We start from the raw sequence: 20479 nt of genomic DNA on the forward strand, positions 1-20479 counted from the left end.
GGAAGTTCAACCACTTAAGCCAGCCTGGTTTTTAGCGCGGACTCTGCCGCACGTCATCTCAGATAAATAACCTTATCTTTCAGCACCTTGGTTTCTGAGCAGTTTAGACAGGGTAATACATATGGCCACGCATTGCCTAGTGTTGGGGATACACTCTGAGAAATGCAGTTAGGCCATCACAGAGCGAACTTGGACAGACCTACAGGGCTGCATGGTGTATCATGGGTGGGAAAATCTTTGGGTCTGGTTCTGCCAACGCAGCCACAGGTGGAACTCAAAATTTGATAAATCTATAGCAATAAGCCATATATATATATATATATATATATATATATATATATATAAATCTATATTTTTTTTTACAAAAAGGATTTATTTATTTGAAAGAGTTACAGAGAGAGAGAGGGAGAGACACACACAGAGAGAGATCTTCTGTCTGCTGGTTCACTTCTCAGATGGCCCCAAGGGCCAAGGCTGGACCAGGTCCAAGCCAGGAGCCAGGAGATTTAATTAGGGTTTCCCATCTGAATGGCAGGTGCCCAGGCACTTGGCCATCTCCACTGCTTTCCCAGACACATTAGCTGGGAGTTGGATCAGAAGTGAAACAGCTGGGACACAAACTGGAGCCCATATGGGATGCCAACATCACAGGCAGCAACTTTACCCACTATACCACAAAGCCAGCCCCTAGCAGGCTAATTTTTGAGTTGATAATTTTGTTTGCCTCACCACCATGATGTTATAAATATCCAAGTAGCTGTGGGCAGAAAAAAATTTTCCCTACCTCTGGAGCCTGTTGCTCCTAGGCCACAAACCTATGCAGCATGTTACTGTACTCTAGGCAGTTGTAACATAATGATTAGTTTTTATGTGTCTAAGCATAAAAAAGATATAGCAAAAATAGGGTATAAAAGATAAAAAAAAAAATGGTAAACTTGTTTAGGGCACTTATCACGCTTGAAGCTTGTGGGCTGGAAGTTTCTCTGAGTCTGTGAGTGAGTGGAGAGAATGAAGGCCTAGGCTATAACAGTACACCGATGCATACATTATAAACACCAGGCACTTAGGCTACCCTAAAGTTATAAAAAAGGATCTCATATTTCAATAATAATTTAAAATTAGCATGTAAACAAACTTTATAACGTTTTTGACTCATAACAGCTTAAGATGCAAACATTGAACAGCTATACAAGAGTTTACTCTTATATAGTCTTTACTCTTATTTTAAACTTTTGCATATCTTTTTTTTACTTTTAAACTTTTTTGTTCAAAACTAAGACATACTCAGTATTTCTGTGTGTATCTGTTTCTTGAGTTAAACAAAACAGACACACACACACACACATGTAAGCAGCAGCCTTGGTCTACACAGGGTCAAACTCTTCAGTCACTCTCTTCTCTGTCGACTCTTGTCCCACTGGAAGGTCTTCAGGGGTGGTGACGTGCAGGGAGCTGTCATCTCCTATGACAATACCTCCTGTCCTGAGGGACCTGCTACGGCTCTTGAGGAGGTGTCACTCTTTTCAGAACTATGTCCTCGGTAGTTTGCTTGATTTGTTTCTTTTTCTTCTTTAGCCTCCTATGGAAGCAGGTAATGCACCATGAACATTATCTGGTAATGAAAACCTTTCAGTATTGGGGTCCATGTTTTCTGACTTTCTAAGGAGCTTGTTGAAGTCCGCCAAAGCTTCTGCTCTGGTTTGGATATGATTGACGTGTCCCCTGGTGGTTTGTGTTGATTTAATCCCAATCATGGATGAAGAGGCTGGAAACTTACTCTATGATGTTAGAGGTAGGGTCTTAGGGGGTGATTAGGGTTAGATCAGTGCATCACGGCAGAGCCCCCAGGATTGAATACGAGTGGCCAAGTAGAATGAGAGAGTCCAGAAGATAGATACACATATGATCACCCTGTCTCTTGCCCCGTGGTGTCCCGTACCACCTCAGAACTTAGCCAGCAAAAAGCCAATGGCACCCCTAGTTCTTTCACCTCCAGAGCTGTGAGCCACAATACACCCCTTATCTTTATAAAGTTACCCAGCCTTGGATATCTTGTTACAGTAACAGAAAACAGAGGAGGGCACATTCTTCTCTCTTTCCTGCCATTTCCTATTCTCTTGCCTCTTTAGTTTTGTATTCCTTTCTCAGTTCCTCTATAATCTTATGGGACTGTCATTATATATGTGGTCCATTATTGACCAGAATGTCATTATGCAGTGATTAAAATGTGATTAAAATGATGGTTAGCATTTATGGAACACAAATAGCTCAGCATAGGGCTAAATCCTTTATATGCATTTATGGCTAATTGATAGGACCTTCCTATGTGGTAGATAGAATTCTATGTGAAGCAAATGAACTTCTGGAAGCACTTTGACAGATGTCAGGTGCCTTTTACATGGAAGCTGTCCTTGTCACAAAAAACATCCTGCAGCGCCAAACAAAAGTCAGATTTCAATACCTGGGGTAAAGGATACCACCGAGTAACCAGAAGTAAGAATTTTGAAATCTGCTAAGCATCAAAGTGGGGGAAAGACTTCAATCTGGAGAGGATATTTCCTCTTCAGTTTTATCAAGGGCTTAGGCCTGATGTGGGAGGAAAGAAAGTGATGAAGAAATGCTAACACCATTTACAACTGGACAGTTTGTGTGTTGCCAAATAAATTTCACACGGGAAGAATATTTCTCCCTAAGTTTCTACATAGGAAGATTATTTCTCCCCAATTCTTAGAAACTTAACAAAACTTTCTGTGATTGGCCTAGAATACTTGAATGCAAAAATGACATTTTAAAGTGATACTGTTAAAATTCAAATTAACCCGTGTTACATGATTTAGAGGGGAAACTGGTAAGCGTTAGTCTACACAGAAGTAATCCTATTTCTCTGTAATTGCATTTAATTACATAGCCAGCAGTGATGAACTACAATGATTTTGTGTCAGGGTGAGTTTGGAATATTTAGGCAATTGTCCGTACCAGCATTTTCAACATAAAAAGTTCATCTCAATAGCATGAAAATAAGAACACAGACTTTGGCATTCAAAATTCCTGGGTTCAAGGGCTAGCTTTAGCACTTACCAGCTGTGTGAACTTGTGTTTGACATTAACTTGGAGGAAATTTTAGATATTATTGCTTCAAATATTTCTTCCGTTCAATTTTCTTTTTTTTTCTCCAACTGATATTCCCATTACATACATGTTACACTTTTTTTTTAATTATTCCACAGTTCTTGGGACTTATGTTTCCTTTTTTTTATGTCTTTTTTTTCCTTTTCAACTTCAGAAGCTTCTATTAACATAGCCTCAAACTCAGAGACTGTTCCCTCAACCATGTCCATTCTAGTAATAATGAGCCCAGCAAAGGAATTTCCCATCTCTGGCACAATGTTTTTATTCCTAGGAATTCTCTTACTTATTATTTCTTAGAATTTCCATGTCTCTGCTTACATGACCCATCTGTTCTTGCATGTGGTCTCCTTTATCGCCTTTAGCAAATGAATCGTAATTATTTTAAGACCCTGGTCTGAAAATCCAGTACCTCTGCTGTATCTGAGTGTGGTTCTGATGCTTATTCTGTCTTCCCAGACTATGATTTTTGCTTTATAGTATGCCTTAGAATTTTTGTTAAGATCTGCTGGCACCGTGGCTCAACAGGCTAATCCTCCGCCTTGTGGCGCCGGCACACCAGGTTCTAGTCCCGGTCGGGGCACCGATCCTGTCCCGGTTGCCCCTCTTCCAGGCCAGCTCTCTGCTGTGGCCAGGGAGTGCAGTGGAGGATGGCACAAGTCCTTGGGCCCTGCACCCCATGGGAGACCAGGAGAAGCACCTGGCTCCTGCCATCGGATCAGCGCGGTGCGCCGGCCGCAGCGCGCTACCGCGGCGGCCATTGGAGGGTGAACCAACGGCAAAAGGAAGACCTTTCTCTCTGTCTCTCTCTCACTGTCCACTCTGCCTGTCAAAAAAAAAAAAAAAAGAATTTTTGTTAAGATCTGAACATGATGTCCTGAGTGAAAGGAAGAGTGGGAAGTAGGACTTGGGGCTGTGGTAGTAAAGCTGTGCAGGTGGGGAACCCTTCTAGAGAGCTATGATTAGATCTCAGTCTTAGTGAGCCTTGCCCTGGGCTGTGAACTTCTCGGTTTTTCCCCCTCCTTGGGTGAGACAGGAGGGCTATCAGGGGCTAGTTGGATATTTCTTTTCCTCTGGGTTATTAGACTCCGATAAAGAGCAATTGATTGGGCTCTGGTGAAGTAGTTTTCCTTGAGGGCAGGCGGGCTGTGTGAAGAACAGAATGCACTGGCATATTTCAACATAGTTCCTTTTCCCCTCTCCCTGCTGAATATAGGAGGGAATTTTTCTCTGATTTTCAGTGAGAGAACCCAGAAGTGTTCCTGAAGCTAAAACACAGAAGTGTGGCTATGTTTCCCAAAGCTTAGGCCTATTGGGATTTTTAACTGTCAGACTAATTCACACCGAGCCTCTAGCAGTTCATCAGTTCAGTTTCTGATTTTCTTCCCCTGTTCTGGTTCCCTCGGTGGTTTCTGCTTGTGGATTCCTGCTCTGGAAAGTTTTTCAAGTATCTGCTTCTTTGTCTCTACTCCGGGGAGCAGTAGTTTGCCCAGTGACTGCTAAGAAAAGTTGCTGATTTTCAGTTTGTTCAATATTTTACTTATTGTGAGGATGAAGTGACAACTTCCAAGGTCTTTACAGGCCAAAGTGGGAACTCCAATTTATGCTTGTGACCACTAACCTAATGTTAAGGCTCTGTGTAGGAACCTGGAGAGCAGATAGCACCAGAGGGATTCCAACTGGGAAAGGCTGGATTGAACAGAGGCACAGAAGAGAACAGAGAGAAAGAGAACTTGTGAGGAAAGCAGTTCCAACAGTGCCATGGGCCCCTTCCCTGCTGAAGTTCTCTCCCAAACCTTTCTTTGCGCGGATTTTAGAAGCTCTGCTCATGGCTCTGGATCCTCTAAGTGACATTAAGAATTAATAACACACTGAGTTAACTTAGGGGAGTCTAGGAACATGTCAAAGAGGACAGCCTTTACTTAAAAATAAACATTCACTTGAAATGCATTACCTGTTGCTTCCTACTTTAATTGCCACAGTGCTTGTGACATAGCAATTAACCTTTGGATTGTAGCCATTATGGTTGGCTAGAAATATACTTTCCAGTTATTACCACCAGTATTACTGGAAAAGTGAAACTTTCAGCCCAGTAGTAACATGACACTGTTGGAAAGAGCCACATATTTTAATGACAGTTTGATGTGTAAGATTGCCTCTTTGGAGCTCTGGTATTGTCATTTGCAATTAGAGATTCACAATGCTAAAGAAAAATAGGCTCAGCATTACTAATGCTTTGAGTTACATTTTGTGCATGTGAGTTTACCCTGTTGATCTTTGTTTGTAGTGGCTTCAATACTACCACCTGCTCACCTTGAATATTTAATATCCTTCCTTCTAGCATTATACCTTGTCTGGTTAAATTATTATCTAGAAAAGGGCTTCTTGTCCACAGTTAGTGATTTAGACAATAGCTAAATTTCATTATATGCAAACTCAACTTTATACCTACCCGGGCATCATGGGCTGCTAATGACTGCAGGTGATTTTCAAAATTGCTTTAAAAACAAATGGGATAAATTAATATATTGGAAGATTTAGTATTGCTAAAATGGCCATACTACACAAAGTGATCTACAGAGTCAATGTTTTTCCTATTAAAAATTCAAAATATTTTTTCACAGATTTAGAAGAAAATCCTAAAAATTGTATGGAACCACAAAAGACCCTGAGTAGCCAAAGCAGTCTTAAGAAAGAGAAACAGGGGCCAGCACTGTGGTGTAGTGGGTTAAGGATCCACCAGAGTTCTGGCATCCCATATGGGCACCAGTTCGAGTCCCAGCTGCTCCACTTCCAATCCAGCTCCCCGCTGATGGCCTGGGAAGGCAGTGGAGGATGACCTGAGTGCTTGGGCCCCTGTACCCACGTAGGAGACCTGGAGGAGGCTCCTGGTTTGTGGCTTTGGATTGGCTCAGCTCTGGCCTTTGTGGCCATTTGAGGAGTGAGCCAGCATGGATGGAGGACCTCTTTCTCTGTTTCTCCTTCTCTCTGTAACTCTGCTTCTCAAGTAAATAAATAAATCTTTTTGTTAAAAAAAAAAAAAGCTAGATGCATCACACTTTCTGATTTCAAACAGTATTGCAAACCTACCATAGTCAAAACAGAATGGTATAGAGATTAAGACAGACAAAATAGGGGCCGGTGCTGTGGCGCAGTGGGTTAAAGCCCTGGCCTGAAGCACCGGCATCCCATATGGGTGCCAGTTCTAGTCCTGGCTGCTCCTCTTCCGATCCAGCTCTCTGCTGTGGCCTGGGATAGCAGTGGAAGATGGCCCAGGTCTGTGGGCCCATGCACCTGCATAGGAGACCCAGAGGAAGCTCCTGGCTCCTGACTGTTGTGGCCATCTGGGGAGTGAACCTACAGATGGAAGACCTCTCTCCATGTCTCTACCTCTCTCAGTAACTCTGTCTTTCAAATAAATAAAATAAATCTTTTTTAAAAAAAGAGCAGAAAGTAATTTGAATCAATTGGTAATTTACAAAAAGAAAGAAGTTAAAGATTATAAAAGACAGACAAAATAGACCAATAGAACAGTGTAGAGAGCCTAGAGATAAACCCATGAATTTATCATCAACTAATTTTTGACAAGGGCACCAAGAATACACAATAGGGAAAACAGTCTCTTCAATAAATGGTATTGGGAACACTGGATATCTGCATGCAAAATGATAAAATCGGGTCTTTACCATTCACCACATATAAAGGCTAAATTGAGGGGCAGGCCTAGTGGTTCAGTGGATTAAATCACTGCTTGGGATGCCAACATCCCATGCTGGAGTGCCTAGTTAAAACCCCAGCTACTCCCCTTCAGATCTAGCTTGCTAATGTGATCCAGGGAGGCAGCAGGTCAGCAGGTGATTACTCAAATGGTTGGGTACCTGTCACCTACAATCCCAGACCCAGCTGGGATTTTGGAGCTCCTAACTTTGGTTGGGCCCAGCATTGGATGTTGTGGGCATTTGGAGAAGGAAGCACAAGCGAGTGTTACAGATCGGAATAAGTGGTGTCTGAGGCAGTGTCTAATGTGCAAAGGAGACTCTTACACCCCCCTGCCCCCGCAATCTGATGTGCAGCGGAGACTCTTACTCCTCACCACCATTATAGCAAATACATTACCTTGTAGCAGCTTTATTATCCTTAACTGCTAAAATTTGGATGCTACCAAGGTGCATCGTTCATCAGGTGACTGGATAAATCAACTGTGATACATCCAGACATTAAAAGAAGTGAGCTCTCAGGTCATGAGAAGACATGATGGAAACTTAAATGCATGTTACTAAATGAAAAAAAGCCAATCTGAAAAGCCTACATACTGTATGACCTTTTAGAAAATGCACATATGTGACATTCTTGGACACACAAAACTATGTAGGCAGTACCCAGATCAGCAGTTTCCAAGGGTTTATGGGAGGAATGGAGGCATAAGCAGAGAACAGATTTTTAGGGTAGTGAAGCTACTCTGTGTGACAGCACAATGATGGATACAGGTCCCTCTACAGCTGTCAAAACGTATAACATGCATGCTGCCAAGAGCATAATCCCTACTCCAGTGGAAAAAATAGACAAGGCAGAGGAAATTTCTAGAAAATTAGATATGTCTTGGTCATATTTCATCTAATTTGGCATTTAAGAGACATAGCAGAGCAGTATAAGCTACAAGACTGCGGAAAATGTGGAAATGGACACTTTGCTTGGCTTTTTCCCTGTTGGATTGATTTAATTATGGTTGAAGTGTTGGCCGTCCATTGCATTCAGCAAGAAAAACAGTGATTTGAAGCATGCTGTAGCTATCCTGAGCTGCAGGGAGACTCTGAAGGAAAATAATCATCTTGATTATTAGGAATGATTAAGAAATCTGTTCAGATCATTTTAGTTAACAATAACCTGATTTTAAAATGCTTTTTGCATAACCCTGTTTTACATATTTTCTAAGCCTGCTTTACACACATTTCCAACTCTGGGTAGAATGGAAACTCTCATATTGTAGAATTGATTCTCTTGGAAAAGGAGTGTTTTGTCTCCTTGCTCCTCTGCTTTTGGTAATGAGTCTTTTTAAACTTTATTTCCCTATAACAGGTTCCAAGTTTCAGAAAACATCAGGAAATACTTACAGCTACCAAGTCTTGTGACTTTAAGTATAGTCTCTGCAAACAATCTTCCCCTTTGGGTCAGAGAGCAAGAGGCAGTATAGTGTGGCTGAAAGCAAGGGATGTAGCTATAGACTTCCTGGGTTCTAATCCTGGACTGGATTTTCCTAACTCTGTACCTTAAACTCTGCTGTGGTTTGTGTATCTGTAAAATCAGTTTAATAATAATCCTGCATTTCTCATTAGCTGTGATGTTTAAGAAGTATGTGAGGTTTAAGAAGTAGTATGGTAAGATGCCCAATTTATGTTGCTATTACTATGTCTTTGGAGGAAAGTCTCTGGATACCTTCTTGAATGCAGGCAGATGAGTGACTTGAGCTATTCTGATTAGGACACAAGGCACCCTTTGTATCTTACCTTCATCTCAGGATACACTTTGAGAAATGCACAGCAACCATTTATGATTGCCCACAAATGTAAGGTCACCTGGGTGGTTTCTCTGGTCTCAGCTGAGCTCCCTTGTACACCTGTGATCAGCTGCAGATTGGCTAGATGACCCTGCTTCTAGAAGGTGACAGCTATGTAGTTTCTCACCCTCCAATACGCTGGTCTAGCTAGGCTTGTTTGCTCGTAGTCTCAGAGTTTTGGGATTGAAATTATGCAAGGCCTATTGAAGTCTAAACTCATAACTGGTACACTATTACTTCTGCTACCTTTTGGGCAAAGCAAGTCACAAGGCTAGCCCGGCTTCACGGAGTCGGGAAATGTCAGATCTCAATGAAAGGAATTTCATAGTCCTCTTGCAAAGGGGGAATGGGTAAAAGGAAAGGGACTAATTTCAGCCATCTTTGGAAACAATTTTCAACATTGCCCAGTATAATAATTTCTTTATTGGTGACCAGTTACTGTTTTACTAGGCAGCTCTCATGGGTAGAATGTTCTTATGCTTTTCATGCCTCTATAGAGACACTGACTCTCATAGAACCTTTGGATCATAGATGTGAAGGTCATTCAGGCAGTGAACTTTTTGCAACCAGATTCCTGTGCAGGAAGCTGCAAAGAAGTTTGCAATTTCCACTGATGTGTCCCAAGTCTGCCTTTTGGAACAAAACAGAACATTTTGTGTTTGTTTCTTGCTTGTTTTTGAGAGCCTAATCAAGAGCCTAATAAAGGCCTACCTATTATGCAATAGGTACATACTCCATTCTAGCACCCATTCACTCATGTTTTCATTCATTTATTCATGCATTCAAAATCTGCTGAACACTTCTGTGGGTCAGGTACTCATGTTAAGATGACTAAGAAAGTGGGGTTTCAAATCACTTAGATTTAAGCCCCATTTTACTACTTGCCAACTGTGTGACTGGGAAAATTAAGTTTTCTGATGTTAGTACCCTCACCTGAAAAATGAGTATGAGTATTCCTATCTGTTAGGTGATTGTGATAATCAAATTAAGTGACAAATATAAAATGCCTGGCCTACGGTAGGCACTCAGTAGAGGGTAGCTATCATTATTACAAGATGGTCACTACCCTGGATCTCACTGCCGCCTAGGGTCCCAAACTGTTCTCCGTGTTTTGACAGTGCTTCCTTCCTTCCTTAATAATATTCAGTATAGAGAATCTAGTAAAATGTAGCAGTTGAATAAGAACTTTGCCGTGTGCCATATCTGAGCTTGAACACTGGTTCAGCCATTTACTAACTCGGATCTACACTCAAAGCATCAGTTCATAAATCAGCGCACTGAAAGGAAGAATAATTCAGAGCTTTGGCATGAGGATGCTTCCACCCTTTAGCACGGTGTCTGACACTTAGTGAGTGCCTGTACCGTCACTGTCCGCCGAGTGGAGGCTGTGAATTCTTTTCCATGCATTTTCATTATGAGTAGCATGATTCTTTGGAGAGAATCAGTAGAAAAGGGGTCAGGTTGCTCCAACTCTTAAAGTCTTCCCAACAAATTTCAAGGAAGGGCATGAATTCTGTAGTCCTCAGGGTGCCTTGCGCTCCACTAACCTAGTGTTTGAATTTCCCAGGGTGTCCACTTACTCCTTTTATAAAAAAATAGAACCATGTAAGAGTGTTGGGATGACGGTAGAAAGTGCATGAAAATGGATATTCAAAGGCATTCCAGATTAAATAATCCCACAGTTATGAGTCTCAGCTCTCCAGTAATGTGCTACGCCACCTTCTTTGGTGATCAAGTATGATAAACCTGGGAAAGTAAAAAATTGGAAAGAAATTGCTCATTTTGTTCAGATATTATTTCAAGAGTTTCACATGTTAAAATCTGGGAGTCGGCCGGCGCCGCGGCTCACTAGGCTAATCCTCTGCCTTGCGGCGCCGGCACACCGGGTTCTAGTCCCGGTCGGGGCGCCGGATTCTGTCCCGGTTGCCCTTCTTCCAGGCCAGCTCTCTGCTGTGGCCAGGGAGTGCAGTGGAGGATGGCCCAAGTGCTTGGGCCCTGCACCCGCATGGGAGACCAGGAGAAGCACCTGGCTCCTGCCAACGGATCAGCGCCATGTGCCGGCCGCAGCACGCCAACCGCGGCGGCCATTGGAGGGTGAACCAAAGGCAAAAGGAAGACCTTTCTCTCTGTCTCTCTCTCTCTCTCACTGTCCACTCTGCCTGTCAAAAATTAAAAAAAAAAAAAAATATGGGAGTCTACAGTAACTAACTAAAAACAGACCACTAGTCTGTTTTGGAAAGCACTAATGACAGGCACTAATTTCCTTTCACTGGCTTAAATATTGTTCAGAGGTAGAAAGGAAGAGTGGAGAAAATTATTCACTTCCATCTTCTAATGCCTTATAATTTTTTGGAAAAAAAATCAAGTTTTAGCAAATGATTCACTTAAAAATAACTTCCCCCAAACATGACAAGTAAGTCTGACCGTAGAGGGGGGAAGATTACAGAATTGTGGGTCTTGTGATTTTAAGAAAAATCTAATGTAAACAGTTCCCACTAGTGTTAATAGCATATTCACAAGAAAAATTCGGAGCAGTACACAAGCTTGCATGGCTTTGGTGAAAGGCCCCATGTGCCTCTGGGCATGTCATCACCTATTACTAAGAGCAGCCCACTGTACTGCATGCCAGCTAATCTCATTAATTGTTGGATTACTCTCCATTTAGGACTCCACATTCCTTTTCTGTTTACTTTTTCCTCAAAAACCTCCCTTGTAAGTTATCTAAGAAGTGTTCCATGTCCTACAATGTAGCTGAACAATGAAAATATTTGGTTGTCGTTTTTTTTTTTTTTTTCTTTTACCTCCCTGGGAGAATCATTTCACTCCCAGGTGTGTCTCATTAACACCCTTCCTGACTTGAACTGAGATAAGGTGCTCCTTCAGTGCAGTTGCAAGAATGGTTCTGTGTTGTGAAACACCTGCCATTTCAATTGGAATATTGTTTTCTAAGCTGCTGACAATCTCCAGGCTGCAGCAACATTATTTGTGTAAGAGGTAGGCCTCCAGATGCCAGCCTGCTTTCCTAAGCCTTCGAGAGAGCAGAAGAGACTGTGGGAGAGATGGCTAGATTGGGCACAAAATATTACATTCCATAATAAAGTAAACCTCTATAATGTATTAGAACTCTTATAAAACATTTGTAAACATTTATACATCTTTCTTATCTCTAATAATATGATAAGGGAAAGTCAGACATAAACATAAAGTGCCGTGTGTTATGGTGACAGCCTCTTAGCATGTCATAGTCATAGCAGGAAAATGGATAACACTTCATCAGATCCAACAAATGTTATTTTGACATAATTGTGAATGTCCATCACATGTGATAATTATGTAAGTCTTCCATAATAATAGTATGGCTATAATAGTATGATAATTAAGTAAAGGCAAAACAGTCTCTAAGAAGAGTAAGGAGACACTGAAGTCACTTGCTAGACAGAGATGAAGAATAACACAGAAAAGACAGAAGGAAAGAAAGTTTAGCAGATATACCCACAGGATTGTAGTTAAGAGAAACACTGAGAGATGGATTGGAACCATCTCTCCATAGATTTTCTGTGTCCTACTCTGCCCCTCCATGTTCAAAGCTTTGGGAAAGAACCACTGTAGATGACAATTATAATGGACATTTATTGGCCACTTCCCATGAGTCAGGCATTTAGTGAATGGTTGCATCATCTTGTTTAGTTCTGTCAATAACTCTGTAATCCCAGGAGGGAACTATTATGATCATTGCCATTTTTACAAATGGCTTCCAGAGATTGAGTAACTTGTCCGAGGTTTCTCAGCAAGTGAGTGTCAGAGCCAGAGTAGGAACCAAGCCTGAGTACTGACCCTCTGCAGGCATTTGCCTACTTGCCCTTCACTCCATTCTAGCCTTTCCCCAATCTGCTCTGTATTTCAGGGGCTAAATCTTTGCTTTCCAATACAGAAGCCAGTAGTCAAATATGGCTCTTTAAATTAAACTAATCTAGAATTCGGTAAAACTTAAAACTCAGTTTTCACGCATTCTAGTCACATTGCGGGCACTTAGTAGCCCTGCGGTGACTCGTGGCTGTTGTATCAGACAGCGGAGGTTATAGATCACTTCTATCACTGCAGAAAGTTCTATGAGACAGCCCTGAATTCCAGAGCCTGAAAACAACATTTCCTTTCAATAAACTGCCAGTGCCTATGGTAAGCACTCAAAGGATGTGGGAGAAGCCACGATTCTTTGTCTAACACCCCTGGATGGCTACTGTTTCGATGTTCTTTGGCAGTGGGCCGCAGCTGCTGGTGGGCAGTAGGTGAAACCGTGGCTGCTGTGGGCCCTGTAGTTCTGGCAATAACAAGCTGGGTAGTAACAGAGAGGAATGCCTGATGGGCCTGGTGACAGCACTTCCTTCCTTTCTTTTCCTCCCGTCTTGAGGGGGGTAGCAAATTCCCCAGCTGCTAATCTCTCAGGTAGCTCATTGTTTCACTGTTGCTTCTTCTGCCATTCTAGCACTTTTGAACTATTCTTTCTATTAATTGCCCTATTTGAAATACTTAGGGTGTTTTTGAATAGACTCCAACTCTGAGCCTAACTAGTTATGATGGAAAGGAAATGGTAAGAGTTAGGATTTAACCAAAAATAGAGTGATAACTTGCTAGAGCAAAACTAGTGTGGTTGTTAACTAGAGTGAATGCCTAAAGAATCACAAATACTTTGGGAAGGAAAGATAAAGCCCTTTTTTTCTGTGATAGACATTTATTACTTACATAATTCAGAAAATATTTTAACATGTCTGAATGTATAGATTTGCCCTTGAACTTTACTCTCACCCTAAATTTTTGTCTATCAACTTAAATTCGTTTTTCTTAGGAATGCTAAGACAATTAATTAGGCTAATTCCATGATTAATCTTATCCTCCACAAAAATTGCAACATATACCTACTGTACTTAACATATACAAAGTTAATATTCCTCATTAGTGGCAAAAGAGGTTGAGGATACAAAGAGAAGATTCCCAGAACATGCATGCTCCTATTATTTGCTCAAGAGACCTTAGCACAGAGAGAAGACATTTGACTATCGCCTTTCTACTTGCTCATGCTATTTCCACCAACTGTCAGGAAAGGACAAAGAGGATGAGATGGGACTTCCAAAGTGATGGAATGAAAAGGTCAACTTACCTTCTCACCAGCAAAACAGCAATACAATATGAAAATAAAAACTCTTATTCAGTCTCTGGAGATTGTTTGAAAGGTACATGGCAGTGGAGAGCCATTCATGTAGGAAAATGTACCAAATTTCATTTAGGTAGAAGTGACAATTTGTGGCATTTCAGCTATAACTGGCTACATTGCTCTTTCTTCTGCCCCAGTTCTGTGATACAGAAGCCCTACTCCAAGTGTGTGTAACCAACTTAGAAACTGCCTTGCCCACAGTGAGAGGGCACTAGCTGTAATACAGCTGTAAAAGGACCGGCATTGTGGCGTAATAGGTTAAGCTGCCTCCTGCAATGCCACCATCCCACATTGGTGCCCGTTTGATTCCCTAATGCCCTACTTTTGATCCAGCTACCTGCTAATGTGCCTAGGAAAGCAGTAGAAGATAACCCACGTGTTTGGGACCCTGCATCTACATGAGAGACCCGAATGAAGCTCCTGACTCCATGCTTCTGCCTGGCCAAACCCTAGCTGTAGCAGCCATTTGGGGGAATGAACCAGCAGATGGAAAAATCTCTCTTTCCTTCTCTCTCTCTTTTTTATTTGACAGGTAGAGTTATAGAAAATGAGAGAGAGAGAGAGATACAGAGAGAGAGAGAGAAAGGTCTTCCTTCCGTTGGTCCATTGGTTCACTCCCCAAATGGCCACTATGGCCGGCACTACGCAAAACCAAAGCCAGGAGCCAGGTGCTTCTTCCTGGTCCCATGCGGGTGCAAGGGCCCAAACACTTGGTCCATCCTCCATTGCCCTCCCGGGCCACAGCAGAGAGCTGGACTGGAAGAGGAGCAACTGGGACTAGAACCCGGAGCCCATATGGGATGCTGGTGCTGCAGGCAGAGAATTAACCAAGTGAGCCACAGCGCCGGCCCCTCCTTCTCCTTCTCTGTAACAAATAAAATAGCTCTTTAAAAACAAATACAACTGGGGCTGGCGATGTGGCACAGTGGGTTAAAGCCCTGGCCTGAAGTGCCGGCATCCCATGTGGACGCCAGTTCTAGTCCCGGCTGCTCCTCTTCTGATCCAGCTCTCTGCTATGGCCTGGGATAGCAGGCGAAGATGGCCCAAGTCCTTGGGCGCCTGCCCCCGCGTGGGAGACTGGGAAGAAGTCCCTGGCTCCTGGCTTCGGATCGGCGCAGCTCCGGCCGTTGCGGCCATCTGGGGAGTGAACCAGCAGATGGAAGACCTCTCTCTGTCTACCTCTCTCTGTAACTCTTTCAAATAAATCTTTAAAAAAAAATACAGCTGTAATTGATTGCAGAAGAGTCTATCACCTGCAGAAAAAGCTAAAATGAGGCAATCATAGGCTGCTGAAAATAAGCTAAACCATTTCAGAAAATACTACAGCATAAAGAAGTGCTGGCAGGTGTGGTCAGAGCAAGCTGATAAAGAGCCTGTCATGTCTCAGCCCCGAGTTCTGCAGGCTGTAAGGCTTAGTCCATGAAGACATCTTATAAAGACACTGCTCTGTAAAGTCTGCTTCAATATAAAGAATACAAAATTACCTATTCCATAATAGTATTGGTTTTAAAATCCAATGAGCATAGTAGAGGACTACATGGGTGTGTTTCTCAGTCATCTCCCTGAGATGCTCCATCACCACTCTGGATTTGTTCTCTGTAGTAGATGCTGTTTATTACCCATCCATTGCCTACTCATATTCTTTTTTAAAGATTTATTTTATTTATTTGAAGGTTAGAGTTACAGAGAGAGGTAGAGACAGAGAGAGAGAGGTCTTCCATCCGCAGGTTCACTCCCCAGATAGCGCAACGGCAGGAGCTGCGCTGATCCGAAGCCAGGAGCTTCTTCCAGGTCTCCCAGATGGGTGCAGGGGCCCAAGGACTTGTGCCATCTTCTACTGCTTTCCCAGGCCATAGCAGAGAGCTGGATTGGAAGAGGAGCACCTGAGACTAAAACTGGTGCCCATATGGGATGACGAATCTGCAGGCGGTGGCTTTACCTGCTATGCCTCAGTGCCGGGGGGGGGGGGGGGGTGCATTTTCATTCACTATCCTTTTACATTCCAGTGACTTCCTACTGCAAGCACTGTGACTCTGTCAAGTTTTTTTTGTTGGCCCAAGCAGCCCCCAACCAAAAGCTAATGGGAGATACAGGATAAATAGCACAGCTTCCTTGCTCCTTGGATGGGTCAGCTCTGTAGCAGATTCTACTCGTCTCCCAGCAGTCCCCAAGGTTTTGAGCACTCACTGCTTATGGCAATAGCTTGATCATTATGTACTCTATATTGGCTAACTTTTTAAATGATATGGAAAATGTTCAAATACAGTGGCAAAGAAAAAAAATACAAATTTATACCTACAGAATTATTTCAATTATAGGCATATGTGTACATACACATATATCAAAGAAAATATGGAAAGAAAGAACCCAAATCATTTATGGTGGTTATTTCTGGATATTGAGGTTTTAGGTGATTTTTATTTTCTTTTTTATAATTTATTTTCCAACATTTTCAGTGTAACTCTGTATTGCTTTTTAAATCAGAACAAGTCATCCTAAGTTATTTTTAAATGCTTGTAAAACTGGTGAATGTTTTGCCTTTATTCTCTTTAGTTGATGTTGTCAGAGTCTAAAGCAGTGTTTCTCCGGAGTGGTCCCTGGACCAGTAGCATCAGCATCACCTGGGACCCTGTTAGAGATGCAGCTTCTCAGACTTTGCCCAGGACCTTCTGAGTGAGAAACTGGAGGTAGGACCCAGGGGTCTGCGTTTTAGGAAGCCCTGCAAGTGACTTTGTTACACATTAAATTCTGAGAACCCCTGGTTTGAAGATAATGCTCAATAAACAAGTCCATACCTGGAAATCCTCACTAAGTTTCCAGAAATGGAATCCAAACATTTCAGTCATGTAAGATGCAGGATGGGCTCGTTGTGGGATCAGTGAATTTATTGGGGGTGAGCCTGCAGGGGAGGATGAAAATCCACCACAGTTATACTAAATGAGTGTAGGGAAAACTCTAAGGAGGCTGATACATGTCATGGGTGGCAAAGTATTTATGCACTCTATATTGAAATCCATGGTGCATTTAATGCACAAGGCTAGACTAACCTAACCCAACCATCAGGGAGACCACTTGCCAATGATATTTCGTGAGTGGAGAAGGCTTTGTTTTCTTTATTCCTACCCCTACTTGCCTCATGACTTCACTTCAAGTTTTAGTTTTCTTCAGTAATTCTCCCTTCTTTCCCCTGCTTGTGTAAAGATGGTAAATTTCAATATTTTATGGAAAAGACCACCACTTACTGAATTTGGAAGGACCCTCCTTGTCTTCCCCATGGAGCTTTTTGTTTATTCCAATACCTGACATTTAGTTGTTTGTGTGTCTGTCATCTCCCCCATCAAGTGGAGGCTGTAGCCCCTGTGGGATCAGTGACAGCTACTTACACTTTCTTGCATCCCTGATAGACACCAAGAGCTCAAAACATACTGGTTGAATGAATGAATGAATAATTTATGAAACATTTCAGATATTCAGCATCAAATGTTTTTTTTATATGGCAAATTTTAATTCAAGAAATTCATGCCAGGCACTTTACCTACATTAATTTTAATATGGGAGGAATACATGTATTTAAACAAAATGTGCTGTGCTATTTATCATTTTGTTCATCTTAACCTTATCAATTTTTCAGAAGCTTCCAGCAGATGGCACCAATAAATACTGTCATGGGACTGAATTGGAAATTGGCTGATATTTTTCACCATAAACTTAAAAGCTAAAATGAATGAAGCTTCCTTGGTTCAATTAATATTGATAACTGGCATTTAGTTGGCATTTTCCCATTTATGAAGTGCCTTTAAATCTTCATCTCAAATCTGTCTTAAATTCTGTCAATACATTGAAAAAATTTTATTATGCACTTTAAACTTTTGTTGACATGTCATTTAGTCACAATAGCAAGATGAATTATGCTAGTTAATGACAATGCTGAAATTTTATATTTGTCATATACTAATCTTTCAGAGACTAAAATTCTCTATGGAAAATTTGGACATGATCTTACATGTAAAAACTGAACAGGAACTCAGACCACAAATAGTTTAGTGAACTCTTTCTATGGCTCATTAAACAGTAATGATTCCTCCCATTTGTATGGTGTGGTGTGTCTATAAAGTACTTGCACAGACACGCCACCCTTTGATACTTGCAATAGGCCTATGATGTGAGCCAAATTCTATTTTGTGCATAGGAAGAGGGTGAGTCTTCTCTCCTTCTCCATTCCTCATCTCTCCTCCTGGGATCCATCACTGACCTCCCCAGGTTGGTTGACTCAGGCTTAATAATTTGTAAATCTTAACAAAAATTCAAGTGATGTATGAATGGCAATTAATGTTAGTTTAACTTTGCAAATTACAAGGAACTACAGTCACTCCCAACTTTACTCTCCCCATGACTCCTAGAAACCACTAATCTACTTTTTGTTTCTATGTATTATTTCCTATTCTCAACAATCATAAAAATGGAGTTACACATTATGTGACTTTTTCGTGACTACCTTATTTTATTTAGCTTAGTGTTTTCAAGGTACATCTATGTTTGTTGGGTTTAATTGGTTTGTAGTGTTAAATAATGTTTTGTCGGAAGCCATGGATTTAGACCAAGCACCTGCACTGGGTTAATAGATTACATCAACATAGAAGTTATTCATAGTACCTGAGCTTTGGCTAATTTCAGAAGGCTCTGTGGCCAGTTAACTAATGGAGCTACAAATAATTTTCTAGTTAAGCTGTAACCAATTGACTGGTTGATTAACTAGGTTGCAGTCAATTAAGCTGTTTTCTATTTCACAGATTTGTTTTTCTGTAAATATGGTCTAATATTATAGCTGGTTAGAGTTCACAAAACGTTTTCTGGGTCTGGGAAATGCTTCATTTGTAAATTATTTTTGTTCTGTTTTGTTATGCTCAAATGAAATCTACTAGATATAATTGAGCTAAGGAATTTTCCTCTTAACAACAATGACGTTTAAGTGTTTCCTTGTTGATTTTCTGCCTGGTTGAGTTATTATTAAAAGTGAGGTATTTAAATCTCCAACTATTATTGTAGAATTATTTTTGTTTCTTTTCAGTTCTATCAGGTTTTTTTTAAAAAAAAGATTTATTTATTTATTTGAAAAGCAGAGTTACAGAGAGGCAGAGAGAAAGAGAGAAATAGAGAGAGAGAGAGAGACCCTCCATCCGCTGGTTCACTCCCCAGATGAATGCAACAGCGGGAGCTATGCTGATCTGAGAGCAGGAGCCAGGAGCTTCTTCCGGGTTTCAAGCATCTGGGCCATCTTCCACCACTTTCCCAGGCCTTAGCAGAGAGCTGGATCAGAAGTGGAGCAGCTGGGACCTGAACCAGCACCTATATGGGATGCCAAGCACTGCAGGCAATGGCTTTACCTGCTATGCCGCAGTGCTGGCCCCTCTATCAGTTTTTGTTTCATGTATTTGGGACTCTGTTTTTAGGTGCATAGATCTTTATATATATAAAATATATATATATGTACATATACATAATATATGTTATATATAAATATGTAATATAATATATATTATATATATAAAGTATATATATACACACTGCACTGATTCTTTTACCAATATACAATGGGATTCTTTACCTCTACTAAAAATTCTTTTTTAGAAGATTTATTTATTTGAAAGGCTGAGAGAGAGAGAGAGAGACTATCCATCCACTGGTTCACTCTTCAAATGTCTGCAACAGCCTGATCTGGGCCAGGCTGAAGCAAGGAGCCAGGAACTTCAATCAGGTCTCCCACATGGATAGCAGGGCAGAAGTACTTGAGCCATCATCTGCTGCCTTCCCAGGAACATAAGTAGGAAGCTGGACAGGAAGTAGAGCAGCTGGGACTTGAACTGGAATTCCAATATAGGGCATTGGCATTGCAAGTTGCAGCTTAACCCACTACAGCATGATGCCAGCCCCCTGGTAACAGTTCTTATCTTAAATTTTGTCTTATATTAGTATAGTAACTTCAGCTCTCTTTTGGTTTTACTGCTTACATGGAATCTTCTTTTTAACTTTCAACCTGGGGCCGGCGCTGTGGCATAATTGGTAAAGCCATTGCCCACAGTGCTGGCATCCCATATGGGCACCAGTTCATGTAAATAAATCTTTAAAAAAAAACTTTCAACCTGAAGTATTTGTGCATTTGCACCTAAAGTGAAATTCTTGTAGACAGTGTAAAGCTGGATTATATTTTTTAGTTATTATTTTTATTTTTTATTTATTTCCAAGACAGAGTTACAGAAGGTAAGAGAGAGATCGATCGATTCTGCACCCACCCGCTGGTTCACTCCTCAATGGTTGCAACGGCTGGGGCAGTGCCAGGATGAAGCCAGGAGCCCAGAGCTCCTCCCTCAGGGTCTCCTACATGGGTGCAGACTTTCCCATGTCATTAGCAGAGAGCTGGATCAAAAGTGGAGCAGTCAAGATGCTAGCATTGAAGGCAGCGGCTTTACCCACTAATGCCACCATGCTGGCCCCAAGATCAGGGTTTTAAAACAAAACAAAACATTTTCTGCCAAATTCTGTCTTGGAGTTGAAATGTTCGGTTTATTTATAGTCAGTGTAATTACTGATAA

At 41.5% G+C, this 20479-nt stretch overlaps 1 long non-coding RNA gene across 2 annotated transcripts in view; it reads left to right on the forward strand.

Moving 5' to 3' along the window:
* The window catches only part of LOC133758315 (uncharacterized), a 79243-nt gene that overhangs the window by 413 nt on the left and 58351 nt on the right, over positions 1-20479 (forward strand). The window contains exon 2 of one of the 2 annotated variants that reach the window (XR_009865783.1): positions 16443-16576. The exons of the other annotated variant lie outside the window; for it this stretch is intronic. This is a non-coding gene — a long non-coding RNA (uncharacterized LOC133758315). The remainder of the gene's footprint in view (positions 1-16442; positions 16577-20479) is intronic. 2 annotated transcript variants of the gene reach the window in all.

This window comes from Lepus europaeus, chromosome 4, assembly GCF_033115175.1.
Source record: "Lepus europaeus isolate LE1 chromosome 4, mLepTim1.pri, whole genome shotgun sequence".
Taxonomy (NCBI): Eukaryota; Metazoa; Chordata; class Mammalia; order Lagomorpha; family Leporidae; genus Lepus; species Lepus europaeus.